The sequence below is a fragment of the Oryza sativa genome, chromosome 4 (assembly GCF_034140825.1).
Source record: "Oryza sativa Japonica Group chromosome 4, ASM3414082v1".
In the NCBI taxonomy this organism is placed as follows: Eukaryota; Viridiplantae; Streptophyta; class Magnoliopsida; order Poales; family Poaceae; genus Oryza; species Oryza sativa.
Genome location: NC_089038.1, coordinates 3,993,076 through 4,010,098, shown reverse-complemented (window position 1 = coordinate 4,010,098; position 17,023 = coordinate 3,993,076).

Here is a 17,023-nt window from a genome sequence, read left to right as displayed (position 1 = left end):
CAAGTTATCAACTTCATGTCATGCGTCGTAACCTGCTTGTCATTACTAGGATACCATGCTTGTTATTTGCTTCTAACTCGCCACCAACTGCCTCATATTAGCTTCCCTGGTCTCCGGGTGATAGCTACTTCTGCTATTTGATGCAAGGGTCGATAACTTTACCTTTGAATTATGCTTCCCAAGAGAGCCAACTTATCCTACTTGTTATACTTTGACGTCTTCCCAAATGGCTTTACTGCTGGATTTGTTATTGTCTAATCATTACCCTGTCAAATCTGAGGCTTCGTTGTGAGAGGTGATTTTAACCTGACCTCTATAGACTATCTTCGAACATATCACTGGTTCTATAACTGGGAATGGCTCTCACGAACAAGCAGCTCGGATTCACTTTCTTTACATTCAGTTTACTTCCCATTATTATCTTCAGGTTGTCCTCAGTTAGCATTCAACGTATTCCTTTACACTTTTAACCTTGATGTGTTCTTTCCCATTGGATCATCTCCCAAGACTTGGCATTACCTGGTAACCGGTGCTTGCACTTTTCACTTCGTGTAGCATCTGATACCGAGTTGAAGATTTCACTCCTTGCCTTCATAGAAACACTTTTACCTAGGTCATCTTGCTTACTTAATGACAAGGTGACTGTTGCGGGGCAATTACAATCAGGGGTCTTCCTTGAGCGATGCAGAGCATGTTTCTGTTTATCAATCACCTTTCGGCCTACTTCTTTTATGCTAGAGAACATCTTTGCCAATCTCTTTTATCAATCATCTTTCGGCTTATCTCTAACAGGTGGTATTCTTGAATGTGGATTGCGGACGCTTCTGGGGATGATGAGGTCCTTTGGCTTGCTGCCTTTCGGTGAAACCTTGATGTGGTTCGTCAAAAGCTGCACTGACTACCTTCAGGGAAATACATTGTCTGCTATCTGTATCTATACCACTAGGGTTTAATTGCCGATGGTCATCTTTAGTGCTTCCTCGAGATGGGGAGCATCCAAATTGTTCTTCTGCCACATCACCTTTGACCTTTTTCTGATACCAGATAAACTAATTACCAACCATCGACTATTATGTTCTCAAATATTGATGTCTCCTGGATCTCCTTATCTGTTGGCAGGTATATCCGATCTTATCAATGTAGAGGTATGGCGGGTACCCTTCGGGGTTTCCTCCAACAATCCTTATCTTGATCTGTAAAAGGCGTATCCGAACTCCTATCCTCAACTACTGTCTCGTTAGCTTTTTAACCCAACACAGTTTAATTGTTTTTCTTTTCCATCCACAGGTTGGCTATTAACTCGAGGTTAGAATATAGTTCCTCTGACACGAGACCCTAGGTCTCCTTTGTCAGTAAACAATTATACACATGATCACATATCCGCATCTTTCAAACGAATCCTCATGGAACTTGTCTGTATTACACATTTCTCCCTCATTACATGAATACGAGGCACTGCCTTAAACAAAAAGGGACGGTGCTTAACATCGGTACATTGTATTCTCAATATGAATCATCCATAAGCATAGCAAGCTCACTGTTTATAGACATGAATATATTTATGTATTACATGATTGCTGCAAACTTTCGATTACACCATGATAAGTAGCGGACTGAAAACCACAAACATGGCTGCTCATTTTGATTCTGGAGAGATATAGCTGGCATTGTTCCAGTGACTGCATCCTCGATTGGTTCTGTGATGATGTGATAGGACTGCATAATGCTATCATTCACAGGAGAAGCTTCCTTCTGATTGCTGGTTGAAGCGGATGACGGTCTTCTGCTTGGTATCGCCCTCCGGAGGTTGATTGCCCTTGGCTAGGCCTGGAGTAGGTCGGGGAGAGACACAACTTCTTCCATCTACAACAATTCTTTGCTGAGGCTGTCGATGCAGAGAATGGTTGCTAAGATTTATTGCCGAGTCAGGTGCAGCAGGAGGAGCATTGGTGCATTGTTTCTGCTATGGGTTCTGATTAACACGAGGCCTTACGGGTACGGCGTTTGCTCCAGTGACCACAATACGATTGGAATGTCTGCTTCGTGTAAATTGGCGGTAATGTGGAGGTCGATTTTGCCTTGGTTGGGGACAGTTTTTGGAGTAATGCCCTTCTTCACTGCAGTTGTAACAAACAATAACTTTCTTACACTCGGGTTCTTCATCTTGTACTTGATTTCTCAGCTGCTGTATTGGAACTTCCAAAGGTACAACGCAGATACTGGCCCCTGTCTTGTCAGCTGGTGGCTGGGGCTGAAATTGAGCATTGACACCTTGTGGTAGTGCATTCATTGGAATTGGAGCTGTTGCAACGCGGGCTATAGGACTGCTTCGGGATGCATGGATGACAATTCGTTGAGGAGCAAGCTTCTGATTGCAGGGAGTTGCGTGGACTGACGTGCCGGCAGCTATGTTTCTCGGTTTTGGGCACTTGTCGGCGAAATGACCCATTCCTTGACAATTGAAGCAACAGATGTCTTCCCGGACTCGGCATTTTCTTTTCTCATTTCGATTCCTCTGTCCTGGCACTGGAGTTAGGCTGAAACGGTGACCTTGGCGGGGATTTGTGTTGCCTTGATGCTTCTCTCCGTTGGAACTGGCGGGTTGGTTGGCCATCTTCTTCGTCAGCAGAAAACTGAATTGACAATCTTTTGGTACATGATCAGTTCCTTCACAAAAGAAACAAGTGATCCTGCTCGTTGGACACCTGTCGGGTGGATGGTCTTCCTCACAATGAACGCATGTAGAGGCACACGAGCTGGCAACATGACCGATTTCTCCACAACGAGAGCATGCCTTAAGTTCTATTTTATTCTGGTTAAAGCCTTGGGGAGACTTCGCATCTTCATCATCTGAGGAGACTTGATCTGAATCTTCACTACCAGACACTCTACCTCCATTAGCTAAAAGATGCTCTGTCAACTGTTGTGCACCTCGGGAGGAATTTCTTCTCTGATGTTTTGTCATTCCTGGTGGAGGCCATTCTGTGCTGGTAATGATCATCTTACGGACTTCATCTTCGGTTCGCATTGGTGCTTTTCTTTTCTGCTGAGGACAGTTCCTTGCGTAGTGCCCTTGCTCATCACACATAAAACAGATGATACTTGCTTCTTTTGGGTCAACATGTGGCATGGCATGAGGGGCCTTCTGGGATGTTGGCGGTGCGCTGACTTGTGGTGTGAGTGCTTGGACTGCCTCCAACTGCACTTGATGTTGCATCTGACTCGGGTTCAAAATTGGCATCCGATGCTGCTGTAGTATCTCTATAAGCAATTGGTTCTGGTTAATCAGGTGTTGGACCACTGCCACACAACTGGTGTCTGGTGCTTCATTCACTCGGGAGCTTGAGGTACCAATGTCCTGACTTCTGACCTTATTGCCTTTCTCATTGTCAGCCATCTGTTGCAAAGGTTTGGAGAGGGAGAGAGGGAAAACAAAGGGGAGAGACAGATTAGAAACTAAGGATAGGACCTTAACAGATCTAAGTCTTTTGCTGTTATGATGTATGTTAGGCTTATTCTGCAAGTTGATTAAGCAAACAACCTAGCATGGTTACATCACACCCCACTGATGCAAACCACGCGCTACACACACAAACAAGGAAACACACGACTAACGACTCTACCCTAGAGGGTGGCTTAGGTTCTGCGACGGGTTCTCCAAGATCTTCACTCCTGCTTCACAGCTGGCTTCACTGCTTCCTCCACTTCACTAGCGGATCCTGCAGTCTTCCGGAGCTTCGGCAAACAATTGACGACATCTTCTTCTTCGCAAAGCTGACCATCTAGTACTAGTTGAAAATCCGAAGAAGGAAGAACGGAGTAAACCTTTTGCAAATAGCATTAGGGGAAGGAGAAAAAGGAACTTTCGCAAATAGTTTTATTCATAAAATATGTCCTTAGGTTTTATCCACTTGGCTTATCCTACAGTCGAGATGGCTCTGATACCAGCTTGTCGCGACCGGGAAAATTGCCTTTTCCCGAACGCTAGTGTATTAATCCCCGTCCCAGGAAAAGCCGGGGTACACCACACAAACATGATATAAAAGACACATCTTTATTATATCGATAATATTTACATTATTACAAAGGCGCTTCAGGCCTGACAATCAAAAATAAACAGCAGCGGACTAGCGGGCCTACGGCTCCATCTTCACAGGCGCTCAACTGGGGTATAAGCCAGGACTCCACCTAAGACATCTTCTCCAAAGCTTCTCTTACTGAAGAGGGGAGGGATTGAGCAAGAATGAGTACAACCACAGTACTCAGCAAGCCACACCGGCGGATGCATAATTAATGCAAGGGAGGTACAAGGGAATAATAATAGGGATTAAGTTTTGCAGTAAACAGCATTTAAAAGTCACTTAGTTGCCCAAAGCCATTTATAAAGACGATCCTAGAGCTACACAGTATTATTAAACAAGGCCGTGAACCCTCACGAACCTGCCTTAACCCAAGGCCTACGATGATTCGGACCGAACTGGCAACCCGACCTGGGTTCCAGCTCGTCCCAAGCCAACCCAGGCCAACCATTCCATATTTTAGTTGTTGAGCAAATTTTAAGAATTAAAACACTGACTTGGGTACATTGCTCGGCTTGCCCATATCCGAGGGCTCGGCTATTCGAATAGATTTACTCTGATCAGAGGTGTACATCTTTACCCACAAGACACATCTTTACTCCGCATTCCATGGCCTTGGAACCCGTCGTAAAGATGTGACATAACCCTTCACCCATCCTAGCCGTGAACAAAAGTACCGACCCAACCCTGCCTACGGCCGGTATCCCGGGACAGGCAGGCCAGGGTTGAGCCCCTAGCAACAAGATCTAGACCGGGTGCGCCACACACATAGGGGTGAGACCACCCGCGTACTAGTCCAGTGCCATGGCATCTCGACTAACGGGCACCGACCCGTGTAGTCTTCATTTGCCTAGACATCTCGATTACCGAGCCGCAGCTCGCGTAGCCTTCATTTGCCTCAGAGATATCCATCGTCGCAACGACTTCATCCATCTCTATCCGTGTCCTTTTGTTCAGGACTAGACTGAGCACCGAGTTAAGCCTTACCCATTAGACATGTGGTTAGTACGGTAGTGCTTTGCAACAGAGGCCCGAGCTTAATCCTTATAGTGGCCGGGGTGCTACTTCCCATAACTGGCATGCACCCAAACCCCACCGAAAACAGGTTTTAGGGGTTTTGAAAGAGAAAGAGAGGTGTATGTCCAATTCCACCATAATCCAACAATTCCATAGTGTCCAAATGATATGAGAATTCCCAAAGTCTAAAGTTATAAAACCACCTAAGGTTGCCTAATTATTCAGCGAAGCATCTACCTAAATTTATACTAGTGGAACCACGAATAGAGTACCCACTAGTTGGAGTTTTGTTTATTCTAGGGTGAACAAGGTAATAATAACAATAACAATAATAATAAGGTCATAACAAAGGTAAATAGGCATGGCTAAATAAAACAGTGATAACGCGGGAATTTAAACAAAGCGATAATGCAATAATTTAAATCAAAATAATTTTATAAACTGGGATTCAATATGCTCAAGGGTGACGTGACTTGCCTTGCTCGCTTTCCCAAACGCCGGCTTCAACTTCCACGAAGAGCGGATCTTCCGAAGCTGCAGCGTCTACACGGCCAACGGAAAAGAAAAGGCTTTTACTCTAATAAACTCCAAACAACAAGCAGGAACAAAGCACAAAAATGGGTTCTTTACTTCTTAAGGAAAAATTAGAGACTTGAACGGTCCAATTCCGAGTTCAAATGGCCAAGATATGGCCATTTGAAGTTTATATGCTCTTTAAATGGATATTTGCGAATTTCTTCATTTAAATTTTTAATTAAAAATCCTATTTATTGCGTCAGCCGAGGGAGGGGACGCGCGGACCGGGTCCACGGGGGTGGGGCCCACGCGTCAGCCTCTCGGTCCACGGTGGACCGGGAGCACGCGGCTGGCGGCGGCCGGCGCCGTGGGTCCCACGCGTCAGCCGCACCCGCGGGCGCGGGCGGCTGACGGCCGGGCCCACTTGGCAGCCGCGAGGGCGCGCCCGAGGGCGGCCTCGCCGGCACGGCCGACGGGAGCGGCGCGCCCGCGCCCCGATGGTCACCGCCGGCGACCATCGGCGCGACGGAGCGGCGCCCGAGAGAGAGGAGGGAAGGGGGAAGGCGAACGGCGGTCCTCGGCTCACCCCGGGACAACGACGACGACGAGAACGGCGGCCGGAGCGGAGGGAGACGGCGGCGCGGCTCGGGATGACGATGACGGCGGCGCTCCGACGGTCGGCGGGCGAAGCGGAGCGGCGGACGGGGTCGGCAACCACTCGGCGAAGCCGATGGAGGTGTCGCCGAGTCGGGCGGAGGACCGGAGCGACGTCGGCGGCGAACCGAAGGTCGGCGGCGACGGCGGAGAGAGAGGAGCACGGCGCGGGCACGAAACCGACGGCGAGAGCGAGCGGCGAGCGGCGGAAACGGAAGAGCGAAGCACGGGGATCGAATATATAGCAACGGGAGGGGGAGAGCGCGGCCGGGGAGAGAGGAAACCGCGCGCGGAGATCTCGGGCGCCATTGAAGACGCCGGCGAACTTCGCGGGATGAATCCGGACGAATCCGAGGGAGAGAGAGAGGGAAAAGAGGGGGAATCGGGAGAGGGAAACGCGGGGAGTAATTCCCCTCTCTTTAATGCGCGCGGGGACGGCGGGATGCGGCGCAATCCGCGGCGGCGGCGGCGCTAGGGCACGGGCGTGGCGGCGGGCGCGGCGGGAGGAAGGCGATGACAGGTGGGCCCCACCCGTCAGCGAGAGCGGCGGGCGGGCCCGCCTGTCAGCGGCGCGCGCACGGGGGAGGAGCCGATGGGCCGGGGGGAAAGAGAGAGAGAGAGGGAGGGAATGGGCCGAGCCGGCCCAAGAAGGGAGGAGGAGGGGGAAAAGACTTCTTTTAGGATTTTCTTTTTATAAACCTTTTCAACTTTGTTTATTTCTTTTCAATTATTATTTGTGCTCTGAAAATTCCACTAAAATTTGAGGGCTCCTTTTAGACCAAGGAGAATTTAACAAAAATTCTCCGGGTCACATTTGAATTTTTCTTGTACGTATTTTAAGGTTTGCCAATTTCTTTTCGAATTTTAATTAATTCTATTATTCCTTTTAGAAGATGATTTTTATTTCGGGATGAATTTATCAGGACGTGACAGATGGACAGACCGAGCGTCTAAATCAGATCCTAGAAGATATGCTTCGCGCATGTGTCCTAGATTTCGGGAAGACCTGGGATAAGAGTCTCCCCTATGCCGAGTTCTCCTACAATAACAGCTATCAAGCCAGCATACAAATGGCACCCTATGAAGCGTTGTATGGACGCAAATGCCGGACACCGCTATTGTGGGATCAAGTTGGGGAAAGCCAAGTGTTCGGGACTGATATCCTGAGAGAAGCTGAAGCGAAGGTCAGAACCATTCGGGATAATCTAAAGGTGGCACAGTCCCGGCAGAAAAGTTATGCAGATAACCGACGCCGTGACCTGGAATTCGCAGTGGATGACTTTGTGTATCTTCGGGTCACGCCCTTGCGCGGTGTACACAGGTTTCAGACAAAGGGGAAGCTCGCACCTCGGTATGTGGGTCCTTTCCGTATCATTGCTCGACGCGGAGAAGTTGCTTACCAGTTGGAGCTGCCCGCCTCCTTGGGCAACGTGCATGATGTGTTCCATGTGTTGCAACTCAAGAAATGCCTTCGAGTGCCATCCGAGCAGGCCGACTCAGAGCAAATTGAAGTTCGCGAAGACTTGACCTACGTGGAGAAGCCAGTGAAAATCCTGGACACCATGGAACGCAGGACCAGGAACCGGGTAATCCGTTTTTGCAAGGTCCAGTGGAGCAACCACGCCGAGGAAGAAGCTACCTGGGAGCGTGAAGACGAGCTGAAGGCAGCCCATCCCGATCTCTTCGCCAGTTCTTCCGAATCTCGGGGTCGAGATTCCGTTTAACGGGGGTAGGTTTGTCGCGTCCCAAAACGACTCTAAAACACATCCTCAAAATTATGCTTAGAAGAAGTAAAATCCTTGTGAAAGCCTCCAACAATTAAAATGTGCGAAGTTAAAAGTCGAATAAGGCTTGGAGGATTTTTGTATATTTCCTAAAAGCCTAAAATGCGTAAATAAATTTTAGTGGAATTTTCAGAGCACAAATAATAATTAAGAAGAAATAAACAAAGTTAAAATGGTTTTATAAAAAGAAAAACCCTAAAAGTCCTTTTTTCCCCCCCCCCCTCCCCCTCTTGGGCCGGCTCGGCCCAGCTCCCTCCCTCTCTCTCCTCTCCCCCGCGGCCCATCCGGCCTTCCCCCGCGCGCGCGCCGCTGACGGGCGGGCCCGCCCGCCACCCTCGCTGACGGGTGGGGCCCACCCGTCATCCCCTACCTCGCGCCGCTCCCGCCGCCTCGCCCGTGCCCTAGCGCCGCCGCCGCCGCGAATCCCGCCGCCTCCCGCCGTCCCCGCGCGCAATAAAGAGGGGGAAATCACTCCCCGTGATTCCCTCTCCCTTTCCCCCCATTTTTCCCTCTCTCTCTCTCTCGTTCAACGGGCGGATTTGCTCCCGCAAATCTCGCCGGCGCCATTGATGGAGCCCGAGAGCGCCGCGCCGGTTTCCTTCTCCTCCGGCCGCCCTCTCTCACTCCCAACCCTATATAAACACTCCCCGTGCCTCCCTCCACCGTTTCCGCCACTCGCCGCTCTCTCTCCCCGTCGGAATCGAGCCCGCGCCGTCGCTCTCTCTCTCCGCCGTCGCCGCCGAGCTCCGGTCCGCCGCCGTCGTCGCTCCGGACCTTCTCCCGCTTCGGCGTCGCCTCCTTCGGGTTCGCCGCGACCTCGCCGACCTCGTCCACCCCTCCGTTTCGCCCGCCGACCACCGGAACGCCGCCGTCCCCGTCAACCCGAGCCGCGCCGCCGCCTTCCTCCGCTCCGGTCGCCATTCCCGTCGTCGCCGTCGACCCGGGGTGAGCCGTGGACCGCTGTTTCGCTTCCCCCTTCCCACCCCTCTCTCGGCCGCCGCTCCGCCGTGCCTATGGCCGCCGCCGGCGACCATAGGGGCGCGGGCGCGCCGCCTCCCGTCGGCTGTGCCGGCGTGGCCGCCTTCGGGCGCGTCCCGCGGCTGCCATGTGGGGCCCGGCCGTCAGCCGCCCGCGCCCTCGGGTGCGGCTGACGCGTGGGACCCACGGCGCCGGCCGGCGTAAGCCGCGTGCACCCAGTCCACCGTGGACCGTGGGGCTGCCGCGTGGGCCCCACTCCCGTGGACCCGGTCCGCGCGCCCCTCCCCTCGGCTGACGCAATAAATCCGATTTTAAATTAAAATTTAAATGAAGAAATTCGCAAATATCCATTTAAAGAGCATATAAACTTCAAATGGCCATAACTTGGCCATTTGAACTCGGAATTGGACCGTTCAAGTCTCTAATTTTTCCTTAAGAAGTCAAGAACCCATTTTTGTGCTTTGTTTCTGCTTGTTATATGGGGTTTATTAGAGTAAAAGCCTTTTCTTTTCCGTTGGTCGTGTAGACGCTGCAGCTTCGGAAGATCCGCTCTTCGTGGAAGTTGAAGCCGACGTTTGGGAAAGCGAGCAAGGCAAGTCACATCATCTTTGAACATATTGAATCCCAGTTTACAAAATTAGGTTGATTTAAATTATTGCATTATCGCTTTATTTAAATTCCCGCGTTATCACTGTTTTATTTAGCCATGCCTATTTACCTTTGTTATGACCTTATTATTATTGTTATTGTTATTATTACCTTATTCACCCTAGAATAAACAAAACCCCAACTAGTGGACACTCTACTCATAGTACCACTAGTATAATTTTAGGTAGATGCTTCGCAATTTAATTAGGTAACATTAGGCGGTTTACAACTCTAGACTTTGGGAATATTCATATCACCTGGACACTTTGGAATGGTTTGGTTGTTGTGGAATTGGCTTCACACCGCCCCCTCTATTCAAAATCCCCAAAATGGTTTTAGGCTGGGCTCGGGGTGCATGGTTTTGATAGTAGCACCTCGGCCATATAAGGACCGGTCTTCGGGCCTCTGTTGCAAAGCACTACCGTACTTCCACATGTCTAGTGGGTAAGGCTTAGTTTGTGGCTCAGTCTAGTTATAAACAAAAGTACACGGATGGAGATGGACGAAGTCGGGGGTGACATCTCTAGGGCAAATGAAGGCTACACGAGCTGCGGCCCGGTAGTCGAGATGTCATGGCACAGGGCCGGTGTCCTGCTGCTAGGGGCTCAGTCCTGCCTGCCTGTCCCGGGGGTTCCGGCCGTAGGTGGGATCGGGTCGGTACTCTTGTCTATGGCTAGGATGGGTTGGAAACTATGTCACGTCTTCCGTCTGTATACCATGGTGGTATGTGGCACGTGGTTGCACGTGAGGAAGATGTGTCTTGTGGGTAAAGATGTACACCTCTGATCAGAGTATAATCTATTCGAATAGCCGCGCCCTCGGTTATGGGCAAGCCGAGCAATGTACCCAAGTTAGTGTTTTAATTCTTAAAACCTGCTTATCAACTAAAATGTGGAATGGTTGGCCTGGGTTGGCTTGGGACGAGCTGGGACCCAGGGTCGGGTTGCCAGTTCGGTCTGAATCATCGTAGGCCTTGGGTTAAGGCAGGTTCGTGTGGGTTCACGGCCTTGATAAATAATATTGTATAGTTCTAGAATCGTGTTTACAAAATAGCTTTGAGCAACTAAATACCTTTAAATGCTGTTTACTGCAAACCCTAACCCTTTATAGTATAACTCCTTTGTACTCCCTTGCATTTATTCTGCACTTGTGGGTGTGTCTTGTTGAGTACGGTGGTTGTACTCAGTCTTGCTCAATTTTTCCCAACCCCGGAAGAGGAGCCCCTAGAAGATGAAGGCTTTGGTGTCTAGCTCGTGCCTACCGTCAAGTGCCTGTGGTCGTCGCCCTAGTCTTCCACTGTTTCTCGTTTGTCTCTGTGTGTGCTGGGCCTTCGCTGCCCATGTAATAAATTAACTATTTACGCTTCCGCTTGTTAAACTCTGAATTGTATCAACTTTTGGTGTACCTTGCCTCCTGGGACAAGGATTAATGCACGCACGTAAGAACGCCCGTTGGGTTATTTCCGGTCGTGACAAGCAGTCGTGTCATGGGCTTAGCAATCTTAGAAAAATTCTCTATAAACCTTCGATAATATCCTGCGAGGCCTAGAAAACTGCGAATCTCTGAAACTGTCTTTGGTTGCTTCCAATTAGTTACGGATTCCACATTACTAGGATCAACGGCAACTCCTCCTGCTGAGATGACGTGACCAAGGAACTTCACTTCAGACAACCAAAATTCACACTTGCTAAACTTAGCATACAGTTGATGTTCTCGTAGCTTCTCCAATGCAAGGCGAAGATGTTCTTCATGCTCTTCTTTGGTTCGGGAGTAGATAAGAATATCATCAATAAAGACCACCACGAACTTGTCTAGGTATTCCATAAACACCTTATTCATCAAGTTCATGAAGAAAGCAGGGGCATTGGTAAGTCCAAAAGACATAACAGTACATTCGAACAACCCATACCTAGTGGTAAAAGCTGTCTTAGGTATATCTTCCTCTTTGATTCTCAACTGGTGATATCCTGATCGAAGATCGATCTTGGAGAAAACAGTGGCACCTTTAAGCTGATCAAACAAATCATCAATTCTGGGTAGCGGATACTTATTCTTGATAGTCACATCGTTTAATGCACGATAATCCACACACATTCTCTGGGTATGGTCTTTCTTTTCCACAAAAATAACTGGAGCTCCCCATGGTGATGAACTCGGTCTGATGTATCCCTTCTGAAGCAAATCATCTACGTGCCTCTTGACTTCTGCCAACTCATTGGCTGCCATTCTATAAGGTCTCTTATGGATCGGAGTTGTTCCTGGTACCAGATCTATTCTGAACTCTATATCCCTTTTAGGCGGCATACCAGGTAAATCATCTGGGAACACATCGGGATACTCCCGGACTATAGGAATCTCTTCCAAAGTTATTTGGTTTAATCTTGACCTTAAAGACTCAGAAGACAATGCATAAACAGTCACAACTCGACCATCATTGCTGGTGAGAGTTACTTTTCTGTTAGCACAGTCTATCACACCTTTATGTCTGGCTAACCAGTCCATCCCTAGGATGACATCTAGGTCTTTGGATTCTAACAGGATAAGATTGGCCAGAAATGGTACTCCTTGAATTTCTATTCTGACAGAGGGGCTACGATGCAAAGAGAGTGCTTGATTACTTGGGGTACTAACCATCAAAGGACGTCTAAGATCTTCTACTTCCATCCCATGATTTCCCGCAAAACTCATAGATAAGAATGAATGTGTAGCACCAGAATCGAAAAGTACTGTTGCAGGAACTGAGTTAACAAGGAACGTACCCAAAATCACATCTGGAGCATCTTGAGCTTCTGCAGCAGCAACATGATTGACACGGGCCTTTGATGCTGGTACCGTAGAGTTGCTCTGGGTAGGGACAACCTTCACGCGTCGGGGCTTCGGACACTTGTCAGCATAATGTCCTGGGTCTCCACAGTTGAAACACACCACGGGCTTGCTGCCTTGCTCCCTCTTGGCAGGTTGTTGCTGTGTTGGAGCTGCAACAGGACGTGGAGCTTGATTGCGGATGTTGTTGCCAGCATTGTTGTTGAAGAACTGACGCTGCGGACGAACAACAAACGAAGAACCTCCATGTGGCATGGACTGGGGTCTTAAAGTAAGACGCGGCTTCTGATTATTCCCCTGTTGTGTCTTGAATTGAGCAATCCGACGTTTCTTCTGCTCCATGCGATTGTATTTGTCCTCCTGACGAATAGCCTTATCCACTAGCTTCTGGAAATCATGATAATCTCCAGTCATGAGTGGGTAAGAAAGCTCATCATTAAGTCCTTCCAAAAACTTCTCCTGACGCTCTTCACCATTGCGCACATCTTCCGGAGCATAACGAGCCAGACGATTGAACTCGTGCAGATACTCCGTAACAGAGCGAGATCCCTGGGTAAGCGACCTGAACTCCTTCTTCTTCAGAGACACCACTCCCGATGGTATATGCGTCTTCTGGAAAGCAGCGGTGAATTCAAGCCAAGTGATAGGTTCAGCAGTAATCCTATTCAGGCGGAAGTGATCCCACCATTCAGAGGCAGGGCCTTGCAACTGATGTGATGCAAATGAGACCTTCTCCTGATCAGTGCACTGAAGTAAATCCAACTTCTTCTCTATGGCATGCAGCCAATCACCAGCTTCAACAGGATTAGTGGTACTAGAGAAAACAGGCGGCCTCACACGAAGAAATTCTGCTAACTTATTCTGAGGAGGTACATGATTATTTCCTTGGTTCTGCTGGTTCTGGAGTTGTTGCATCATCATGTTCATTAGCTGTGTCTGTTGAGCAAGAACTTGAGCAAGAGTGGGATTCTCTCCATTGTTATTGTTACTGGGGCCATTCCCGTTGCTGCGAGTGTTCACCATCTGGCAGGGCACAAGAAGAGAAATCGGGGGAAACTACTTAGGATAGAGAATTACTTTAACTTTTATTGATCTTAACTGAGTTTTATTATTACAAACTGAAGACTCCCACACCACTAAACTCACCAACTTCCTAACACTCAAAAGCACCTAACACTCAAAAACAAACAAACACATGCAATTACATCCCACCACTGATGTAAATCACATGCGACCCACACACAAGCAAACTTAAAGCAAGCAAACTAACACAACGATCTAAGACCACGATTTAACAAGTCACTCTAGTTCTTCCGAGCATCGGAGGTCGATTGAAGGCTCGTTCTGCTCGTCTTCATCATCTTGAGTTGCTACCCACTCAATCTTGGAATGGGTGCGCTTGGATTCTTCTTCTTCATCATCACTTATGATGATGATCGGAGGATCTGCTAAGGTTGGGGCAACTTCTTTCTCCACCACACGAACCTTTGGCGCCAATTGGTAGCGAGGGACAAATAGAGCTCTCTTCCTTGCGGTGAGACGAATCCTGGCCTTCTGCGGCGGTGCTTCTCCCTTCAATGCGGCTAGTTCCTTCTCCAAACGATCCACCTTGTCTTCGAGCTTGCAAATCTTACCACGATTCCGGTCTTCACGATCTTGAGCTGCTAACACAGTCTCCGCACGACTTTCATCCATAGCCCACAACATCTCAACCAAATGCCTTGTGGTAGCATCATTTTCAATTCCTTCAGTCTCAAGGTAACTGCCACGGTCACTTCCCTGTGGTTGACGAGGATGGTAGCGATACTCAGTGTCGGCCAACTGATCACTGTAGCGATCGCGGAGCTCTCCTATGGCGATCCTTGCCACCTCCTGACATGCATGGATGTAGTTTCTTCCTCCAGCTTCGAACATTACTGAGGGGACCTCTTCACTATTACTGTTCAAAGTGACTTTGACTCGACACTTCTCTTCATGACGATCATGAGGAATCTGGGCATAAAAAGGGGCAGTCCCAAATCCAATGACAAAGGACATCGTACGCAACTCCTGGACAAAACCCTCAACACCAAACAGGTACTCAGGCTTGTAGCGCGGCATCTAAAGACAAGTGAAAGGAGTGAGTTAAGACCTTTATCCAATTAATAGCACAAGTTTTTGGATTAATTTGAATAAAGTTTAGAAAGTCAAAGTAAAAAGGTAAGTAAATAAAGTAAACCAAGCTTGCAAGATAAGTTGAAATAGTTGAAAACAAGGTCACAAGTTTTGTACTTTTGAATAACAGGTTCCAAAAGAAATAAAATCAAGTTATAAAATCATCATGCTAAATTTATTTTATTGCAGCAGGATTAAATAAAACAACATTGTAAAACTTTTGCTGGAAAATGAGCCATTAGTACAGTAATAGATGTACAGTACTAATAACACTGGAATAAATTTTGAATGAGAACCATTAAAAAAGATTATAAAGTACATGTGCCATTAGTTTGGTTTAATTAAAAGAGAAAGGGAGGAGAACAGTTCTACTTTTCCAATATTTTTAGAGGGCTTCTATGGGTAACCATTTGGCATAACCTAAGGTCAAGGGGCTCTGATACCAACTTGTCACGCCCGGAATTTCTATCCAAAATTCCAAACGCTTACATGTGTGTGAACCCTCGTCCAGGAATCAGCCGAGGCACACAATAACAAATTGATAATAGAGTACAATTATTACTCTAATTAATAAGCGTATAAAATATCATTACAGAGGTAGATAGTTCCTCTCAATCAATAAAGATCTAAGCAGCGGAAAATAAGATAAACGGCGCAGACGACTCCACTCCACAGGCAGCTTGACCAAGGCTACACCTAATCCTCCACACCATCAGCATCATTGTAGAACTCTTCCTCTGATGAATGATTGCAAGGTGAGTATATGACATACTCAGCAAGCCACGCAGCAAATATGCAAGTGCACAGGATAACAAAGGATGGCATAATAGGGTTCCATTTGCAAAAGCAGCATTTAGCAAACATTTGAGAATTTAATAAAACAGTTAAGTAATAATTAAACAATATTAATCCAACACTATACAACGTACCCTGTTGTATAGGCCCAACCATTCTGAACAACCATCCCGGCTGTACAGATCTATCTCCAAACCAGGAATGTACCATTCCAAACCAGGAGCTAATCAAATTATTACCAATTATAGCATCTTCTATTAGGGTGAGAAGTGTGGGACTAATCACGAAAGACATTGTTAGACCCGCCCATAACCGCGGGCACGGCTATTCGAATAGTTTTACTCTGATCAGAGATGTACCACTATACCCACAAGACACAACCCCACATCATGTCACCATGTGCCTCAATACCACCACGGTACCTCGGAAAGGAGTTGTGACAATACCCCTTGCATAACACAATCCACCGCAGCGCACCTTCCTGGATCATAATCACCCCCTTATAAACAAGGCATGGACTCCCCAGCGACCCCCGTGGGCTTATCTCCGCCACTTCTCAGTCTGGTGCCCCGCAATGAACTATGCTATACAAACGATAAAGCCGTTGCCCATGCTGGCTTGTGGTTGGCACGGTTAATGTTTCACAACCGAAACTCGTGAACCGGTCCTTAATTGTCATGAGCACGACCATCAAAACCATGTGCTCACAACCCACCATTATCAGGTTTTAGTTGGCACATTAATTAATTAACTAATCACGATTGACCATCGTGAACTATCAATAAGCCATCATGAAATAATAGTGAATCATAAGTTATCCCAATAGTGTGCTAATGTTTCTAAGTAGGGCTAAGCAATTATTTCTAATATCTAGTTGAACCAATATAAATAAAGTTCAACCAGTCAAATTATTATAACCCAAGGTATCAAGGAATAAAGTAATCAAGAACAAAAGGGCTATAACAAACAATAGGTTAATTCCACCCAATGACATTCGAAAATAAATGCAATAGTTGAAAAGAAACAATAGCTTTAAACGGGATCAACATGCTCCAAGGGTTGTTTGGAATCTGTGTGACTTGCCTTGCTGGCCTTGGAACTCTTCAAACTCTTCTCCGGCGAAAACGGACTCTCCAAAAACGACGGAATCTAAGCAGAAAAGAGCAAAATCACCAAAACAGCACATAAACAAGCATGAACAGTACATGTGGATATTTTTAATGTGTAGATCTCAATTTTAGAAAAAATTAGAGACTTGAACCAACTAAATCGGAGCTAAGATGAATTAGTTATGAATTTTTACAGATTAAATCGGATTAAAACACTTATATCGGTTTAAATTGAATTATGACGCAATAATGAATTATTTTTGAAAAGGAAAAGAAGGTTTATTGCGTCAGCGGGCTAGGGTTTCGGTGGACCGGGCGCACGGGCGGCGGTTCACGCGAACGGACGGCCGAGATCGAACGGTCCACGACCGGCTCACGGCGGACGACCCCGATGACGTCGGCAATGACGTCACCGACAGCGGCGGCGGCTCGGCGGAGCGGACGGCTCGGGCGGCGCACGCTCGCC